This window comes from Chinchilla lanigera, unplaced genomic scaffold (genome assembly GCF_000276665.1).
Source record: "Chinchilla lanigera isolate Chin_1 unplaced genomic scaffold, ChiLan1.0 scaffold00003, whole genome shotgun sequence".
NCBI classification, from domain to species: Eukaryota; Metazoa; Chordata; class Mammalia; order Rodentia; family Chinchillidae; genus Chinchilla; species Chinchilla lanigera.
In genome coordinates, this window is record NW_004955404.1 from 21470452 (window position 1) to 21491466 (window position 21015).

At 35.6% G+C, this 21015-nt stretch overlaps 1 long non-coding RNA gene across 1 annotated transcript in view; it reads left to right on the forward strand.

The window, feature by feature from the left end:
- LOC102004883 overlaps nt 1-21015 on the forward strand; it is a 148870-nt gene that overhangs the window by 118491 nt on the left and 9364 nt on the right. The window contains exon 2 of the long non-coding RNA XR_259320.1: nt 7812-7945. This is a non-coding gene — a long non-coding RNA (uncharacterized LOC102004883). The remainder of the gene's footprint in view (nt 1-7811; nt 7946-21015) is intronic.

The window sequence follows — 21015 nt, forward strand, 5'->3', positions numbered from 1 at the left end:
ACATATATATAATAAATTCTTTCAAGGGCTAGGGATGCAGCTCAGTGGTAAAAACCTTGCCTGCAATGGATGAGACCCTAGATTCAATCCGCAGTACTACAAAAAATTATTTTGTGAGTGAATAATAATACACCACTGTGTATACTCATATATGAGCATTTTTCTTTATCCATTCATCTGCTGAAGGTCTAAGCTGATTCTGCAACTTAGCTATCATTGCTAGTGCTGAAACAAATGTGGGCCTGTAAGTACCACTTTAATATGCATAGGTAATTGGTTTTGAATGTATACTCAGAAGTAGGATAGCTGGATCATATGGTAGATCTACTTTTAGTTCTTGAGGAAGTTTTACAGTGTTCTTCACACTGCACTAATTTACATTCCTCTCATCAGTGTATAAAAGTGTCTTTTTCCTACATCCACGCCGCCATCTGTTATTTGTTTGTCTAGTAGCCATTCTAACACTGGTCAGATGTCTCATTGTGGTTAACATATTAAATAAAAGGATCTAGTGAGATGCCTGATGACTGTCATAATTTCAAGATAGTGTTACATGAAAATTATGATTAAAGCCAACTATAGCTCTGCAGTATGATAGGAAAATTAGTGTAAATACTATTTTGAGTGAAAAAGTGGTCATTCTTGTGTAGTTTGTTACCTATAATCATAAATAATGACAAGTATAATTTGCATTAAAGTTTAATGAAAATAAGGAATTCTATTTTATTCAACAAAGTTCAAGAACCTCTCTGAAAATTACTAACAGATCATTACTTATATTGCAGAATTCTGCTACAAGAATATCCTATGGCACATATATATTCATTTTCATTATATTTTGTTTTGTTTGTATATTACTTCTATTTATTGTTTTACCTTTAAAACATAACGTTTAAATATGATCATTACACATTGTCAAAAACTGGATTTGGTCTTTTGTTAGGATAGATCTTGACTTCAAATAAAATTTTCTACTAATAAAACTTTAAATATCACATTCGGATTCTTTAGACAAAAATTCCTATCAAAATATTCATTACAAAAATTATTTACAAATATAATTTTCATACATTCACGCTTTAAATAACTGTAAATGTAATACTTTGTTATATTTCCTTTGGCCCATCAAAAATATTTAAAAATGTATATGTAAACATAGAACACATACTTTTATTTCTTTGCAAAATAAGAGATTTGGAAGAGATTTTAGAATAAGACATGTTTATTGGGGATATAGTTTTCTTTATATATGAGCTGATACAAACTTTATATACATATGCATACTCTAGATAGCATATAATATATACATATATGTAATATATCTTTTCATATGTATATATATGGTACATGGAGACAATATTTATATGGATATATGAATATTACACGTATAATATATATGAATATGGACTATTGAGAATGAAAGCAAATGACAATAACAATAACAGAACTGAAATACAAGCAAACAAACCTTGGAGGTAAATTGTGTGAGAACTGCCTACAGTCACAGATTAGGGTGGGTGGCTCTGTGCACCCCTCTGATGACAGCTTCCTGGGGCTGAATGGCCCTTGGCTTTACTCTCAGGGCAGGGGACATGTCCTTTTCCCATCTAAGTATGTGCTTAGACGAGGCCTAAATAAAGCTGCTGCAAATTTTCTTTAGTGTGTGATCTGAAATGTGCCTCAACGCTTTCTTGAGATTTACCTTCTTCACTGAGAAATGCTGACTGGACGGCTGTCCATTCATGGGCTCAGTTCGCATCAAGAGTTGGGAACATAGATCAAACACTTAGTTTTTCTTCAAAATCTTCTAACCCCTTCACATGCATCTTTAGCAGGAGAAAACCATTCATTTCTATTTTATCAGAAAGTAAGCTATGTGCCTTAGAGGTCCTTGACCTCCACCTCTGCATGTCTACCTCTCCCTTCCAGTAGGAAGATTACAAAGGAGCCCTGTGCTGGGCTTGCTGGTTAAATGCCTGCCCCAACTCCCTGACACATTTGAGGCCAGCCTCATCACAGAAGCCATCTCTTCTTGCATCAGTCCCCACCCGAGGGCACAGTCCTCACAGGTCAGCTCTGATAGCTTAAACACAGTCTCCTGTGATCAAAATATTCAAATCTTGCCAGTTTTTCTTTTTCTTTTAGTTTTTCTCTATATATTACCAATAGTATCCAACATGTACTCACCTTTATATATTGCTATTGTCTTCCTTCCTGCTTAATCTGGCCTAGAGAAATGACTTTTGTTTGCTTCAGTACATTCACTAATGCCTGGCAGGCAGCATTCATCCTTCCAAAAGTATCTGACCTATGAGTGAATGATTCCATATTATGTCTCCGGATATGATAGGCACTCAGATCAGTTTACCTTAGCATCTCAAATCCCAGTATTTCTGATGAAATCAATACTTTCTCTTGCTACAGGGCATCCTCTTATTTATCCACATTCTGTGGCCCTCTTTACTCTTCAGATAACAAAGAAGAAAATGATGCCTTCAGTTCTTCATATCATTCCACCCTAACCTCTAAAGGTATTTTGAAATTTCTAAACGTTTCTGAAAATGTTTTCCCCCCAAATATTTGGAATCCTTGATAGTGATAGTTCTTTCTTTACTGACCTATCAGATAGCTAGAATAAGACATTGTAGCCTACCTCATTTCTCCCCTTAAGACATTTTAACTTCCTTTGGCTATTAATCTCTAGATTGGACCAATATCTGTATTTATGTTCATTTCTAAAACAGAGACTATCCTATTCTTAGTACTGTACAGATAAATTCAGATTAGTAATCTACAATCCTTCAAGTGGCTCCATACTTTATTAGTTTTTGAGAAATTGGTACCTTTAGAAACAAACAAGATCAATGTTTTCTTAACATCTTCTCAATGTTTTCACTTAGCCATAAACTGAATTTTCTATATGTGAATGGGATTCTTTCAAGGGCTGTGCTTATTTGCACATTTAAATGAATAATGCTTGAGAAGCAATAAAAAGAAGAGACCTTTCTTCCCTTTCTGCATGCATGGGAGAGAAGGAGCCTTGCGGCATTCATGGTAATTACTGCCACAAACTCCTCGTGTCAAGTGCCTGCACAGAAGCAAGTTATCTGCCGTCCCTTTCCCTTGCTGTGTTCATCTGTCTTTCCTTATCTGTGTTCTTTCGCTGCCTCTCCTTCTGCATTTGGCGGCATGCTCATTTTTCAACCACTTTACCTTGGCACCAGTGACAAACCTACTCTTTTTATTTCTCTCCCACATCCAGGCTGTTCATCCAACACATTTCAAAATTCTGTTATTTCTTCCTGTTCCTGTCCTTAAAAGCTGTCACTTCCTTTCTGTTCCTGAAGCCAAAAGCCTCATCCTAATATCTTTATCTACAGGAACATGTTCTCTTCTTCTCCTCCAACATTTTTGTTCTCTGATTAAACCACATAAATTGGGAAGGTTTCTGTTTTCCATCCAAGAGGATTACATATTTTACTTTAAATTACTTCTGAATCAGCTGATATTGAATTCCTTCTGATCACCCTGGTCCTGCCCGTTAAGATGATTCAAATAGAGCCTCCCTCTGTCACATTTGCTTCTCCACACTGCTTCCAGGGCCTCATACAGTTTGATTATTGTTTTCATCCACAGCTCTGGCATAAACATTCTCACACTTTATACTTTTTTTTCATTGGTATTTCTTTGAGGTAGATAATATTTCCATCCCTTGTGGGGACTTGGTTCATGAGTATAATCTATCTTAATTCTTTTTTTCATATACTTTCCTTTCCCTCCCTTTCCTCTTCACCCATCTCTTAATTACTATCCTCTTTTGTACATGACTGCGGTGTATAATGTCTAAATTTCCAGGGTATATGCTTCTGAATCCATCAGGACAGAAGAGGATATATTGTGGTAACAAGCAATCCTTCAATTACAGCTGTTTGTAACAACAAAGGACAATTTCCACTCAGCACCAGCCTCAGGTAGACTCCTACCGTAAGTGCAAGTCTAGGGTCAACAGTAGCATTTGGTTAGTTTATGACAGAGAGATATGGGACTCTTAAACTGTCTGCTTAGAAGTGACAAAGGGTACTACTGCTCACATATTTTAAAATTAAGTACGATGACAGTCCCCAAGTTTGACGAGGTAGGAATGCCTGTTTCCTGTGTCTTCACTGAAGGCAAGAGCAGACACCAGTTTGGACAACAGTAAAATCATCTTCCAGATCTTCACAGCTGCTACAACCAAGTCTGAAACTTCTGTATATACTTTGATGAAAACAATTTGGTTAATCTGGAAACATGTATGGTACAATCTATCATCATTTCTCACATATGAGGTTGCCAATTTGTAGCATACATACTCTGGTATGTAAGTGGAAGTTGTGATGTCAGGCAAAATGTGTCTTGGACGTGTGAGGTCCAGGACAGATAAGAATGATAGCAAGAGATCACTGTAGCTCCATCAATCCAGTTGTTTACAGAAATACTTTTAGAAATCATTTTTTATTCAAAAGTAAGGGACAATGAAGCAAAGTGGGAATATTCTCTGCTTAAAAGACTAAACATATAGGAAGAATCAATTAGCAAATGCAGGGCCCCATTTTGGGAGAAAACATTGACTAAGTTCAAGACTTTTTTCTAAGAGAATTGATGTGAGATTCAAAGTATTGAAGTTCTCAATTGAATTTGAGAAGTACCAGGGTGAGATTCATTTTCACTGAACATGCAATTGCATTTGGATTTACTGATTTATTGATTGATTCACTTCTGTGAAGCTTTTTGTAACTCTGTTTTGAATAAATTATAAAAAGTTTAAATTCAGTATAACAGCTACAAAATATTGTGTTAATTTTAAGTCAGTTAACTTCAAAACTCATTTGTCTAGTGAGCCATAGTAATTCCAATTTCTTATTTGACATTAGATAACCATATCAGACAACCACAGAAGTCAATGTTATAGGTTAGAATTATTTTAATCTAAAACCCCAACTAATCCTATAAAATTTTTTCAACAATAACTGATATATATTCTTTCTCTGCTTACATTTCTTTTAGGGTTCTTGGTATATCACTTATCAACTGATTATATTATAAACAGTTCCGCTTTTTATAAAGGTCTTCCTATATGTTTACTTAAAGTTTACCTTGCTGAACTTTCTTGTCTTTTATCAAGTTCTGCACATCCAAAGAAATAAAATAGGTGCATTTCATCTTTTACATGAAGTGAATTCTAACCTTTCCAAATTGCTATAGTTTTTCTATTTTATTTCACTTTTCCCAAATAAATTATTTAAAATATCTATTTTCTAATAGTCAGGGTTGTAGATCCCTTAACGGCATCAAATTCATCCAGATGCTTTCCTTCATTTGAGAAAGAGTTATGTACTTTGTTCTATGAAGAATAATTCTGATGAGCACACAGAGCAGTCAAAGCCTGTTGTCTTTTGAAGCTCATAGTCTAATTGGAAGACAGATATTTAGAAATAAATCATAGGTTTTATAGAATAACGTAGGGTGATTCACGATCTGAAGATGAATTAAAATTTGCTTCAATCCATGGTACATAGAGCTATTATTCTTTACTGAATGTTATATTACCATGTCTAGTAGATTGATAACTGGTGGTCAACTTATAACCCCCAGTTGAACTGAGTGAGTGTGGTGATGGGTGTGGGAAGCCCACCTGAGGACTGTTGCTAGCAGCATAAGAGGCAGACCTGCAGAAGGAGAAGCAGACTGTTGGGAGCTGAGAGAGGTTGTTGGCAGCTGGTAGAAGCTGTGGGGAACAGTCTTTCCCGATGAACTTGGCTGTTTTCATCCTCCGAGGAGCTCGGGACATCGCTTGCACTGAGACTGGCTTCTGTTCACTTTGGGGAAGCTCTGGTCCTCACACTGAGCATCGCTTCCTGGTTCCCGAGGGGAAGATGGTGCACTACTGGCCTCCTGGAAAAGCTGGCTGCATTGGCATCCCTGATGGGAACTCGACCATCCTGATCATTGGAGGAGCTCGGGACCTCGCTGTTGCCGAGGATGGCTGTGGTACCTTTTGGGGGAGCTCTGGTTCTTCTGAGCATCACTTCTTTACTCCGGTGCAGATCCCTCAGCCTGCTAGCACAGGTCCTTCACCCTATTGGCACAGAATTTGCAGATTCCACCACTGACCTTTGGGCCTTCCCAGCAGATCCGTGAAACAGGTCTGCATGAGACGTTGTCATGGGCTCTGGGCCTCCAGTTGAATTCATGGGAGGCATTGTTATGAGCTCTAGGTATTCAGCTGGACTCATGTAGGACATTGTTGAGGGATCCATGCTCTCAGCTGGATTCCCTGGTCTTAGTGTGTGGACAGATTTCCTGCACTCTTCTGTATATTGTTCTTTGGGTGACTATTATAAATAATCATATAAAGTATGTGTCCTGTATTATGTTTCCCTTGCAAAAATAAGCACCAAACCAACACACCATGATTAATCAAATTTACATATAATATTTTTTCTGTCCCATTCTAAGAAACACTAGTATTCTCAGCAGTTACATTAAATTTGTGCCAAGTTATGTGATTTCATTTTTTAGATTATACTTTTATATAGAATATTAATGAATTTTTCTTTGTGCCTTTAGACAAGGAATGAGCCCTTGGTCTAGTTCCATATTAAGCAAGTGCTCTACCACTGAGCTTTATCTCTGTACTTTTAAATTTTATCTTCAAATCATATTTTGCTATATAACAAACAATACACTCCAAAACATAAATAAAATGCCAACAGGTTTTTCATATTTGATCGAAATTATTTCGATGGAATTTATGTTAAATTTCAGGTCTAGTACAACAGAAAGTGTGTACTGTGTAAGTTTTCCCTGGAAATCTTTGGAAGGTGTCAGTTTAGGTCAACAGGGACAATTTCTGCTTGTCCTTTTCCAAACGTTCAATAACAAGCCAAAGTGCAATGACTTACTGTTTTCTTCCAGTCAAGAAGTAAAAGGCTCATTTTATTCTTTATACAACGTAATCATAGAATGCTCAAGAATGGCCTAGGGTAGAAAATGTATTGAGCTAGATAGAACTTAGCAATTTAAGGAAAACTACTGTTTTTGTCCTGTAAAAATGAAAGAGATGATTGAAATTTAAGGTATTAGGAGGGAAAAGAAATTGAATTCTCAAGATTAACTTTTTAAAGGATCCAAAGTTAGTTGCATTTTTCTCTTCTTTTGAAAAGTTATATTTCTGTCTTACTGAAAGAAAATGAAATCTTTAAATTCTGATTTATGAAGAGAATAAATATCTAATGTAAACAATTTATGTACAGATAAAATGCATTCTAAATCGATTCCTTGAACATGACACTGATTTGAAGATAAAAAGAAAGTATCCTAGGTTAATACATTCAAGGTAATTGTAATTACAATTTATACTTTATGAAAGAAACCATGTTTATTTAATATATGCTACTGGGTATCTGCTTTATAAGTAAATTTATGCATATATATATATATATATATATATATATATACATATGTACATTCATGGGCATTTGGTTCATTATCCTATCTAGAATAAAGATAAGATTAAGGCAAATGTGATCATCACAAATAAGTTGACCAGAAGAAATTGGATGTCTGTAACTTCTCATTTCATTCATCCTCGCTTGCTGTTGAAGCTCTCTGAACTTAAGCAAAATACTTTTCTCTTGTTTCTGTGTTTCTCAAGTACACAGAGGAGTCATTAAGTGGTTTTTCTACTTTCAAGAAGGGCACAGATGTCCTGTAGGTCAACTTTTATAGTACTCACAATGCTGCTACTTTTTTTTTTTTTTTTTTTTCAGAGTGATCTGTGCTGTCTGGGCCTGCCTTGCAGTTGAACCTGGATTTGAAACTGACAACTATGAACGAATAGGAAAATGTTGCAGCAGGAGCTGCCACGTCTGAAGAAAATTCAAAGAAAGGTCTATTCGGGCAGGTAATGGTTCACAGCTCAATCACAAACAAGACATAGCTTCTTATCTTCTGAGTCCCTGTAGACTACATGGATTTTGAAATTAAATACACACACACATTTACAATAAAAAAGTACAGTGCACCAGGCAAATATTGCATAATGCCCTAAAGAGTTTTAGAGATAGCATCCTATAATTAAACACATTTACATATCTGTACCCAAAGGGTATAATAGTCATATTAAAAGGAATATATTGCAACTATAACCTTTATTGTGGCAGTTTGGGTTTTGTTTGCAAAATGAATCAAATATCTTTAAAAAATTATGTTTTCAGAACTTCATATATTGCTATGTGGATATTATAAACTTGTATTCAGAAAATATTTTTGTGAGTCAAATTTGTCCAGGTAACTAGGTAGGCTTGGAAACAAGATATGGGTGAGAGAAAAACATAATATGGCTTTTTGGTTTCACCTAAGTTTTCAGAAATCTAAGGTTTGGATTTCCATTGAGAGAAGGCTTGCTACATGAGGAGTTAGTGCATCTTGTGAAAACCTTCTGATAGCGCATTAGAGGAACCGATTGGCAATTACAACTTTATTATAATGGTTTCATTCATGCTGTGTCTCTAGACTGAAATCCTTAGAAGGAGGAATGGTGTCTTACATTCACATTCTGTGCCCCCAACTTTTGCTTATAATACTAGAAAACTAATTTCTAATTTCTAACTAATTTGTAACTAATTTCTCCACAAATTTTAGGGAAATAAACTAAACATTTTATAAATCTCATTTATGTGTGCCAGATTACATTACATTTACTCCTCAGTCCATAAAAAGTGTTCATTACAATGACACATATTTACTATACGTAGATGTGAAAAGCTAGTACAGAACCTCATATTGAGTTCTGGTGCATGATCAGTTGGGGATCTAAGATGGATGCAACAAAAAAAGTTACAATCATCACATGTACATTCATTAAAAATATGGTGAAATTAATTTGTATTAATATTTTCTAAAATTAGCATTCATCATACCTGACTCCTACTTTTCACATCTGCTAAGGAAAAATAAAAGAATGACAGCATACACCACTGCTCTGTAAAATGCTTGCAAGGGCAAAGTTGCTTCAGATCAATATTGTTTAAAAGAGCCCCGGAAAAGGAATAAATGGAATTTGCTTACAAGATGCTTTGAATATGCTGCAAGATGGAAAACAGCATTGCAGAAAGGAAAACAAGCTTTCTAAGGTTGTGAACTAATGCTTTATAGAAAAGGAATGTTGATAATTAAATATGTAAGTAGATAGGCTTAAAAAGAAAAACTGAAAGGTTTTGACTAGGAAAGTCCATTACGAATGCCTAGGCATGAGTATAAAGGAAATAGTCTGTAAAATTTAAATTTAGTAGTTGTGTTTCATTCTAATTTAATAGATAGAATTCATTAAGACATTATAGTATCAAATAAGATATGCTTTTAAATTTCAAATCTGTAATCACATTGACCATGCAGCAAATTTCACTGGACAGTGAATTGTCAATATGGGATACTACATATTTTCTAATATTTGAAACATAAAACTGATTTAAAAGAATCTCAGCCTAATTGACTTTCTTGGAGTGGAAGGATGGCAAAATCTGATTGCCTTTATATTCTGCCTGGGTGGCATGATCTTTTTTGCTTTCATACATGAGGTTATTTTCTTTGCATTTCAGTTTACACTTTTATCTCTGACTCTCCTTGATCCAAGAATTCTTGACTCAAATCTTTTTCTACTATACTGTAGATAATAGTTTTTAGCATTCACTCAGCTATTTATATAAGAAAGAGATAAAGGTTAACTTTGCAAGAAATAAAGCAAAATCTGCTTCTTATATCACTCCATCTCTCCCTTCAATCTTACATTTTATTAACTTTTCATTCATTAATTAACAATATGACTTTAAATTGCCTAATTGTTGTTGTTGTTTTCAGACAGGATCTTGCTATGTAGTTCAGGTTTGCTTTGAACTCACTTTGTAGCCCAGACTGGCCTCAAATTCACAGCAATCCTCCTGCCTCAGCCTCCTGAGTGCTGACATTACGGGTGTGTGCCACCATGCCTGGCTTCATATTGCTTTTGACTGACTGAAATATCCTTTTTTATTATCTTGGGACATTTTTGTGCTATAAACTTGTGTAGTAATAATGTCACTTTAACATGTTATAAATAGTATTGTACATTGGATTTTTTTATATTCACTATTCTGTTTCTCATGTTCAATATGTTTACTTCAGGCTTCTCAAATATTTACTCACCTGTCTAACATATATTCCCACACACACATACATACACACACACACACACAAGAAATAGTTTTAGTATTGATGGGAGTTGATGATTCATAAGTATTCTAACTAAATTCAATAATGATACATATCTAAAGTGTAGAAAGTACCTCACAGTAAAGAATAAAAATAAGAAATTATCTTTTTTAAAAGGACATTTTAATTTAAAAAAGTGGAACATACATATGAACTATAATTCTCTACAAGCATAAATAATAAAATTATATTCCCTCCCTGATTTTCAACCTTATCTCAAAAGTCATTGATAGTAACACAAATAAGAAAAAAAACAAGCAAACAAACAAGCAAACAGACAACCAAAAATATATCTCTGAGCTCTCTGGGAGAATGGGGTTACTGAGATTTCCTAAAGGTAAAACTGCAATATATCCTTGAGGTGATAAAAAGTCTTACTTCTAAATAAGAAAGGAATTACTGATTATGCTATGATAGAAGCATGAGAAAATAAAAATGAAATACTACCTATAACATTTACAAATACATATCACATTGCATATGAAAAGGGATTTTAAAGGAATAAATTTTGCAAATTTTTCTGTATGAGTTACATGAGTTTTAGAAGTTAAAATTCTGGAAAAGTAAAAGTAGGAAGAGTGTTCTTGATAGTTTGATAATGAAAAATCTGAGCAAACTGGATATCATCTCTTTTTCCTGAAACAACTATATACTTGCAATTACAGAATATTTTAGTCTGCTTTTCTATCACTTGGACAGTATACCCAGCGACCACTACTTAAAGGAAGAGAGGTTTCATTTGATTCATAGTTTTGGGCTTTCAGTCTGTGTTTGGCTGAACCCAAGGCGGAAATAGAAATGCATAGCAGAGGAAAGATGTTCACCTCATGAGGGCCCAGAAGTAGAGTGAAAAGAAAGGAGCCAGATGCAAGGATACACCCTTGCAGGTCACATGCTCAGTGACCCACCTCCCAGCAGGCATCACTTCTTGACAGAACATTTAGCTAGTGATTGATAGATGAATTCACTGATGAGTAGCATCCTATGATCCAATCACTTTCCCAATAATGAGACTTTCGAAGTACATTTTATATCTAACACACAATATTTCACCCCTGGCCCTCTAAAGACTTATATACATCTCATTATGCAAAATGAATTTAGTGCATCTGTAAGTGTTGCCAAAGTCTGAAGAGGTACACCATTGCTGAAAAATCCAAACCTAAGGTCTATTTTGATACACAAGGCAATCACCCAACTAGCTGTAAGCCCCCTCTAAAAATAAAAAAAAAAAGAATGTTAAATACTTCAACATAAAATAGCACAGGGTAACATTCACATTCCACAGTGAAAAAGGAATCAGAAGAAAATAACACCAGAATTCAGCAGGGCAGACATTAAATCTTCAGTGACCCAGGATACGTTGTGAGATGTGAGCTTTAGAAGCCCTGGGCAGCTCTACTCCTGTGGCCTTACCTGTTATAACCCATATAGCCTCTCTCTTGAGCTGATCCTGCTTGCTGCTTGCAGCTTTCCTCAGAAGATGTTCCACATTTCTAAACTCTCCAATTTACTGGTGTCCGCATACCACCTTTAGCTTCACTTTCATAGCTTCACTCATGGCCCTCTTAGGAGCATATTTCTTGGCCTCCCACGCTGAAAAATGGGTGGAAATCTCTCTGACCCTCCAACACTTGTATTCTATATGCTTAAAAACAACACAACATGATTGTCACCAAGGTCTGCCACAGCTCATCCAGTAGCCTGACCTTCTTGGATCATGGCTACAGCAGCCTCTGAATGCCTCAATGGCTTAACCCTGAATGGCTTTGCTAGGCTGCCATTAAAGACAAATTGCTCTGGTTTTTCTTTTTCCTTTTCAAAACAAAACGTTTCAGAGGATTTACACTTGTATATCCTTAAGCCTGTAAGCATACTGACAGGACAATTCAGTGCCTCCAAGCCTTCTTTTCTATTGTCACAGTGCAATGTACTTGGTTTCTTTCTATTGCTAATTTTTCAGCAATCACATTCTCTTAGCCAAAACTTTGTAGGCCCTTCCTTTCTGATGAAGCTACAAACTTTTGAAATGATTCAGCTCTTCTCTTTTTCTCCTGAGTTTTACTCTAGATCTTACTAAAAGGAGCCAGCAATATTTATGCCTCAGACTGAAATTTGTGCTGCCTTGAGATTTTCTTTGCCAACTTAGCTAGCCCACCACTTTTAATATCTGTGTCCCGCAAAGTCTGTCCATGGGAAACATGTAGCCAGAATGCAACACGCACAGCCTCTAGTCCAACCGCCAAGAGTCCTTGATCTCATCTGTAACTTTATGAGGTTGACTTTTACTCTCTGAACTACTGTCAGCCTGGTTGTTATGGTTTGTGTCTAGATGTATCCCCAAAGCCACATGAGGTTATAGGGGAATGGGCTTTTCAAAAGCAACTGAATCTAGAGTTTGTGATCGGTTCATTGTCTAGTGTTGCAATTCGGGGTGTGAGTGCTACACCCACCCTAAGGCAGGTAGCCTGCACACAGTATAAGAGAGGAGAAGAGGTATGCTCCTCTCTGTTTTGCTCTTCTTGTTTTTGCTGTCTTTTACCACCAAGAACTGTTGTTCCATTGCCATGGACCACGCTGCTTTGAAGCCAGCCGATTTTGGACTAACACATCTACAAACCGTAAGCTAAATAAACCTTTCCTCTCTTAATTTTGGGTATCAGGTATTTTGTCTCAACAATGAGAAAAATAACTAAGAGACTGGTCTCCTGAGCACCGATAAAAATCACCCATCAATCTCTGATTACAGCATCCTAGGGTTCTCTAACCCACATTTCAAACCTTTCCGGACTTCTCCCACAAAGCAGGTCTGAGGGCTTCTAAAACATGTTCAGTTACAGTCAGAGCAAGAACCTGAATCTTGCTACTAATTTTCTGTGCTAGAGTTCCTATTGCTAGAACAAAAATACCCACACCTACAACTGAGAGGAAAGATTTAACTCTTGCTTTTTGGATTTCGGATCATAGTCAGCTGGCTTTAATGGAGAAAGAGCATGGCAGAGTAGCTTGGTGGAAAAAAGCTGTTCATATGAAAGAGGCCAGGAAGCAGAGAGAGAAAGGAGGAGCCAGGGACAAGCATATACCTCCCCAGGTCTTGTCCCCAGTGACTACCCCCATCCAAGCCCCATCCTAAAAGTACAGTTTGTTGCTGAAGCACCCTGTAGTCCACCACTTCCCAAACATATGAGAATTTTCATGGGCTTTTAGACTAAAGCCCAACACAGAGAAACTAAGTAATCTGGAATCTGGGGAGAGAGATGTATAGGAATCTGCTTGCCTAAAGCAGGTCCCTCAAGACCTTAAGGCAGTGATGTCTATCTCTGTCTCATCTCTATCTCTATCTCTATCTCTATCTCTATCTCTGTCTCTATCATCATCTATATCCATATCTATATGATCATCTATTATCTGTATCATCTATATCTATATCTACATCCATATCTACATCATATATCTATATCAACATCATATATATCTATATTTATATCATCAACATCTATATCTATATCCATATCTATATCATCTATATCTATATCTTCTATATCTCTATATATATCTATGTCCATATCTATATCTATATTATCTATATCTAAATCTATGTCATCTATCTATATCTATAGCTGTATCTGTATCTATATCTATGTCTATATGTATATCATCTGTATCTATATCCATATCTATATCATCTATCCATATCTACATCTATATCTATCTATATCTATATATCATCTATATCTATATCATCTATATCATCTGTATCTATATCTATCTAATCTATTTCATCTATATTTATATCATCTATCCATATTTATATCTGTATCTATATTTCTATCAGTGTCTATATCATCATCTATGTCTATAAATCTATATATACCTATATCTATATCATATCTATCTATCTATATTTGCTAGCATGAGAACATGCAGTCACTTGAGGTCACAAGTATAGGGAGGTTAGCACCCACATCCTTGCTAGGTGCTCAAACAGAAGTCAGAGAAAATTTGAGGAAACTTCTCTCTGACTAAAGGAGAACAAGAGACTCTATTGCTGAAATTCCACTCCACCCTTGTATGTGCTCCCCCAGGAGAACAACCTCTTCATCTACAGATGAAGGAATAATACAGATTTTCTCTCTGAAGGCGCTAATGGAAACCCCTGACGGAGGATGGAAAAGAACTACACCTGAGATAGAGACAGTCACTTCCAACCGTTAGTGACTAGGAAGGTTTGACAGTCATGCATAAAGGGTGAAATTTCTAGATTTTCATTCCTAAGAAAAGGGGGAATTCAGTTATATAAAATGTTAAATTTGACATGAGGTAATTATAAAAATGTTATATTTAATAACATTTACTATGTAGTATGTTTAGTATGTAGTAACATTTAGTATGTAGTATGTTTAGTATGTAGCAAGCAAATGTTACATTTGATAGCAGGTAGATGTAAGAGAAGGAGAGAGATTGAACTTTCTGCAGTAGAAGAAAATGAGACAGGATGATAAAAGACACAGAAGCAGGCAAATCGGGCTCATGATTTTCCTAACTATGGCAAGGACTTTAAAAAGGCTGCGCAGAAAGTACATGTTGATACATAATCATAGGTAGGAAAACTAACATCAATAATAGGGAAAACTGTCCAATCAGACTAAATTACATGAGATTATTTTGCAATATTGGTCAATAGACAGTCTGGATTAATGCAATGGCTAGTAGGTGGAACTGACTTATAACTCCCAGTTATGACACTAGAACAAGTGTAGGATTGAATCTTCATTATCCGTAGATCTAATAAGAAATGTAATAGTAGTAGGGGATCTCACCACAGAAATGCACATAAACTAGGTTTTTGTTCACCTCCAGGGTTAGTGAGCCAATCAAGAGAAATAGTTTAGTATGGCAAGCTATATGGTCTTTGTGAAATATTTGCTAAATAACAAAAGTCACTATGAAAATCTAAAATAGTAAATTAAATGTACTACTATTCATTATATGGGCAGAATGGTCATCCTTATCATCTTTTTTGAGTCAATGTGGTTATAAATGTCTTGGAAGGATTACAGTTAAAACTGTTAGTGACATTCCATACTAAAATCTCTGTATTAGTTTGTAGAGCTGCAGTAAGAATGTAACACAAGTAGAGTGGCTTAAGATAACAGGTAATTATATTCAAACAATTTTACAGCTAGAAGTTTGAAATAGAGGGGTTGGCATAGCCATGTTCAGTTCACAACTGCCAGGTGTGGACCTTTCGGTGTCTGCCAGGATTTGGCAGAAGACCCGCTCCTTGGGTGTGGCAACATAACTCCAATACCTTTCTTTCTCTTATCCTGATCATTTTCCTCCTGTTTCTATGTCTCTGTGTGTTCACGAGAAATTCTTCCTGAACTATGTGCAAATTTGCCTTTTTCTCACAGGGACAGCAGTCAGATTAAGGCCCATTCTAATGTGACTTCTTTTTAACTTGAGTAATTTTCATATGCTATTCCTAAATAGTCATGTTCACAGTACTGGGGATTAGGACTTCAATCTTTAAACTCTCCCCACCCTCCTCTCGCTCTCAGAATGAAGGCTCCTCACAACTATAAACAGCAAAATAAATTTGAATTAATGCTGGCTCAGTCACAAATAATTAAAAATTGAGAGGAATGTCCATGTGACAGCTCTTTCTTACAGTGGCAGAATACAGGAAAAATGTTCTTGTATTTGGGAGAATAGCTCATGTAGCAAGATACTTAAAGATACGGGGAAAAAAAGATTTGCATAGCAAAAAAAACTTCCTGAATTTGGGAAACTGGTATTCCAGACATCTCACCCTTAATAGAGCCTAAGAAGTATGTGGAAGACTTTTTCTTACTCGTAAGCTTTATATCAGTTAGGAAAATGGTCATTACAAATAATTACTTTATCTGTTCAGAAGATGAAAGAGAAATAAAAAGAGTTGGAAAAGAACATAAATACTATTTAGAGGAGCATATTGGAATATATCCCCTATGTAGAAGTTAGAAGTGTATATTATATCAGAAATCTGGTCTGTCTTGGAAAAAGTCAAATTCAAAATTTTACAGAAATGTGCAGTAAGAATAAAAGGGAACAGAGAATTCCACTTGGTTGTTGGAAACTAGCTCTTAAGTTTTAACACCTAATATGTATGAAGTAGGAAGTGTAGGAGCAGCATAAAAAAAAGAATTTCTTTACATCCTGAAGATATATAAACAGGAGTTTCTAAGAGTGTTGATAAATAAAGGAGGATATGGGGCAGTAGCTTGTTTCCACAGGATTTTGGAGAGAAGTGTGTGTGTGTGTGTGTGTGTGTGTGTGTGTGTGTGTTTTAATAATGAAGGTAAGTGCAACATAATTACTGCTATGTACAAATAACTGATTTTCCTTCCTTTTCAAACTTAAGAGTATTTGGAAATAGCAGTGATTGATTTTGGAAAGGTTGAAACCTCATTAAATAGGCCCCACTTCCATTATAATTGGAAGATCTGCTTAATCCTTACTCCCCAGTCATTATTTGGAATTATGATGCAAATTCCAAGTCTGGATAGGTGAATTCCATGCTGTCAGCTACTGAAAAACCTTGAATTTGTTTGAACAAGTAACCTGAATGAACTCTTTAATATTTCATTTTCCTGTAATAACTGCTGAACTGTCTGACTGAAGGTTACTTGATTTAAAATACAAAATTTAGGTTTAAGACAAACTAATCAGCAAATAAAATGTAATATTTTGATTGAATTTAGCTACTGGCTGTGTTGAAAACAAACTGATGTTTTTGTCAAATGAATTTCATTGCAAAATATTTATTAGTGATGCAAAATATATTGAATTAGGATGTGCTACAGAAATGTTTATTTTTGCAGTAGTACTGTTAATTACAGGAAAATTCTGAAGGCTAAACGGCAACCCAACATCTTTCTTCATAAACAGTTAGGTGACTGTCTTGGTTACTTTTTTCTCATTGCTGGGACAAAATACCTGAGGGCCAAAATTCAGGAAGCAAAAGTTTATTTAGCTCAGTTTGTGGAGGTTTCAGTCCATACTTGGCTGTGTCTAAGGCAGAGTGGCACATGGCAGAGGGCAACAGTTCATGGTGGTGGAAGACAGCAAAAGCAGCAAGGACAAAAAAGGAGGAGCAGTGCAAGCCTACTTCCTGCCCTTATATTGTATGCAGTCTACCTGCCCCAGGGCAGGTGTAGCACTCACACCCATAATCCCAGCATTGGACCATGAATTGATCAAAAACCCTAGAAGCCCATCCCATGACTGCATGAGGCTTTGGGGATCATCTAGACATAAAGCATAATAGTGACTTTAGTAAAACCAGGCAAAACAAAACAGTAATTCCTCATTGCTTTTCAGTCTTGTGCTGTCCAAGGGTCTGTTAGAAAGCCAACTTCTGCTTAGAGTTTTAAAAGAATAAGAGCGTGTTTTGTTATTAAGAGACCACTTTTCACTAAGCAGTTTGATGCAGGCCTGTAATTCCAGCAATCCAGAGGTGGAGGTCAGAGGATCTGTGCAAGTTCAAGGTCAGCCCAGGCTACATAATGAGTTCAAGTCCACCCTGAACTACATAGTGAGACTCTATCTCAAAAAAAGCATTTTTGGTTTAAAAAAATACTAAATAATGTGACTTTGCACTTGAAGGTACGTACTTGTTCTAGTAATTCATTGAATACCATTCTTTTAAATAAAATTTTTTCCTATTGTTAGTATTTACACCATATTTTCAGTGACGTTTTCAGAATATTCTTTTAGTTTCTAACTGTAGCTAAAATAATACTTGCAAGCTCATAATCAACAGTTGTGTTGTTCCTTAAGCATCAGACTGGATTCCTCCAGGAGTCAGATTTTGTTGAAAATAAAAGAAAGGAAAAGCAATTTTATCTTTTATTTTTTCCCACATGTATATTTTACTAAAGAAATGAATTTCAATATCTTTCTGTGGAAGCATGGGTTTTAATTATTTTCTCAGGGACTGACAATTCCAATTTCCCAAGTGATACGTTAATGTGCAATACTTGATTATACATCATATTTCATTATTCAGCTGTATAATACCCCTGTGAAGGTTAGTCTCTGGAAACAGATCACTAAAGTACCATTCAGTACACTACTGATTTAGTATACAGCATGGTAGTCTGGTATCCATAAATAGTTAACAAAACATCAAAAAGCATGTAATTTACTTCTTTGAAATATTTTAATAATACCAAAATCTTTATAGTAGCAAAGCAATAGCAAAGTGTTATCACTTTGTACTCATCATAAACCCAAGAGATACACATTGCTCTTTCTATTTTACAAATGAGGCCATTATAGCCATAACAAGCTTTCCTTTGCGAAAGTGTCTTTGGCTGTTAAGGGGTAGGGTTGGACATTTTACATAGACTTGACAATAAGTCCTAGGCTGGTTCCTGTAATAATACAGCTTCCTCTACTTCCAGCCATATGAAGCTATTTAAGCTCTCTTCTAAGAAAAGAAATAGTCTCAAATTGAGATACTAAACTATCAGCTTTTAGTGTATAATCTGGGAAATTCAAAGTAGGACTATCTCAGACTGTTTGAAATTCATAGTTTTTATATAATGATGATTGAAAGAAAATAAAATCAGTGTGGCCAAATAGCGTACAAAGTATATTTTGCCTGGTCTAGGACCTCTGGAAAAATGTGATTGCTGGTGAACAGAAAAATATTTCTCTAGCTGTACAGCAAACGTTTTCTTTCTAGTGACATGCATGAGTGGGTGGTGAGTATTTCAGATCTGAACATTGAGTTCTTCTGAACAAAGAATGTATAATGGCTGGATTTACTTTTTTTTACTTTTTCTTGCACTTGGCCATCACACAGCTTTTTAGAATTAAATGCCAACCTCTTTTCAAAAAAGAAAACAGAAAGAAATAGTAGATAAATGTTGGCTACAGATAACCTCTACAAAATATCATTTCCTAATGCATCATCTTTTGGGGCAATAGTTCCAAAATGCTTAATTAGACCAGTATTTGATTATATTTTCTATTTTCCAATGATAAAAATGAAATTGTAGTGTGGTTGTCCCAAATGCATTTATCAAAACCTGAGAAAATAGTCCTTCTCTTGGATTCTAATGAAAGGAATGTGCATAGAACATTAAGGAAAAGGTTATTTATTGAATTGATAAACTACATGCAGTACATAATCAAAGAAAAACTTAAGGTCATGTTTTACTCTTGTATAAACAACATACGTAATAAAACAATAATTCATTTTGAAGCTACATTTTTTTGAGCAAATAAGAAATACATTTTGTTTTCTTAACATGGATATTTCTATCCCAGGAAAGTTATAGCAATATTTTAATTACAGTTCACAATTAAGAATTCCAGATTCTTATCTTATTGTCAGAATAACTTGGTAGTCCTGGTGGTGATCCTAATTGATAATATATTGTACATGTGACTATGCATGTTTTTCACATTGCACATGCATGAGTTTCTCCTTCTGAAAAGTAGGAAAAATAAACCTAAATTGTAAAGTTCACTTAAGAATTAAATGATAGTATAAGGTGAAGTTTTGACTATGTTTGATAATTTCAAAAATTACCAATCTGAAGAGATCATTGCTAAGTGGAAAATATTGGTTAAAGAAAGAAAAATGTGGGCTGGGGATATAGCTCAGCGGCACAAGCACCTGCCTGGCAAGTGCAAGGTCCTGAGTTTGATTCTTGGTACCAAGAAAAAAAAAAAAAAGAAAGAAAGAAAAATGTATCTAAATAAAGAATATATTCAATTTGGGTAAAAATGGTCCAACAGCTAGATCTGCCACTTTTGGCTTATTATCCATCTCTATGTTTACATGGAACAGTGAACCAGTAGATTGGAGATGTAGAATGTCTGAGATTTAAAAGTGCTTGGTAGCGCTCTTTCATGTTATCGCCCTCTGTTGTGGGAAATCTCTCTAATTTCAAGACTAACTCAGAGTTATAAAGGATTCCATAAACCAGGAAGGAAAGGATAGATATAGGAGAAAAATCTGACATTTCAGTTCCCACCAGATGCTTCCTTAGCCGACAAACTTCGCATTGTTTCATACTGTTAGTGTGGAGACCTGTGACGAGACAAGTCTGTGAACCTATGGCCTGTCCTTCTGGAGAGTTGGATGAAGGCAAACACAGACTCATAGTTTTTGTGTGGACATGTCTCAAGGTGCAAGACTGGCCTGGCTGTACCCTCCCACATGGCAATTGTAGGTCATGATTAGTTTCTATGCCTCTGGAGAGGAAACTAACCCTGTGCCTTGAAAGGACAATTTGAAAGGCTATGATTTTGCAAGAAAACAGAAAGGTTGAAGATCTCTCTGTGGAAGAGGAGTATTCTCTTCAGAAAAGTTTTCAGTTTATGCAATGAAAGAATAAACCTGTTATTTGAGTATAACTGCTATCAGAGAAAAATACAAATGTTAGGTTACAAAATCTCCAACCATTTAAAATATCCATCATCATACCGTTTCACCTCCCTCCTTATTTCCCATACCCACAGGGACAGTGGCAGCAGGGTTTTGGGGGAAAGATCTGTGGTTTGCAAGCATGTAGTTTTTCACCTTTTCCTGGAATCTCTGTGACAATCTCAGGCCATGTTTCAGCCACAGAAAAGACATACTTACATGAATGATAGATTATAACTTTGATATTACTCTTAGGTGCATTTTTTAATATCTGAAAATGAGTTTTTTATTATGTGAAAGTA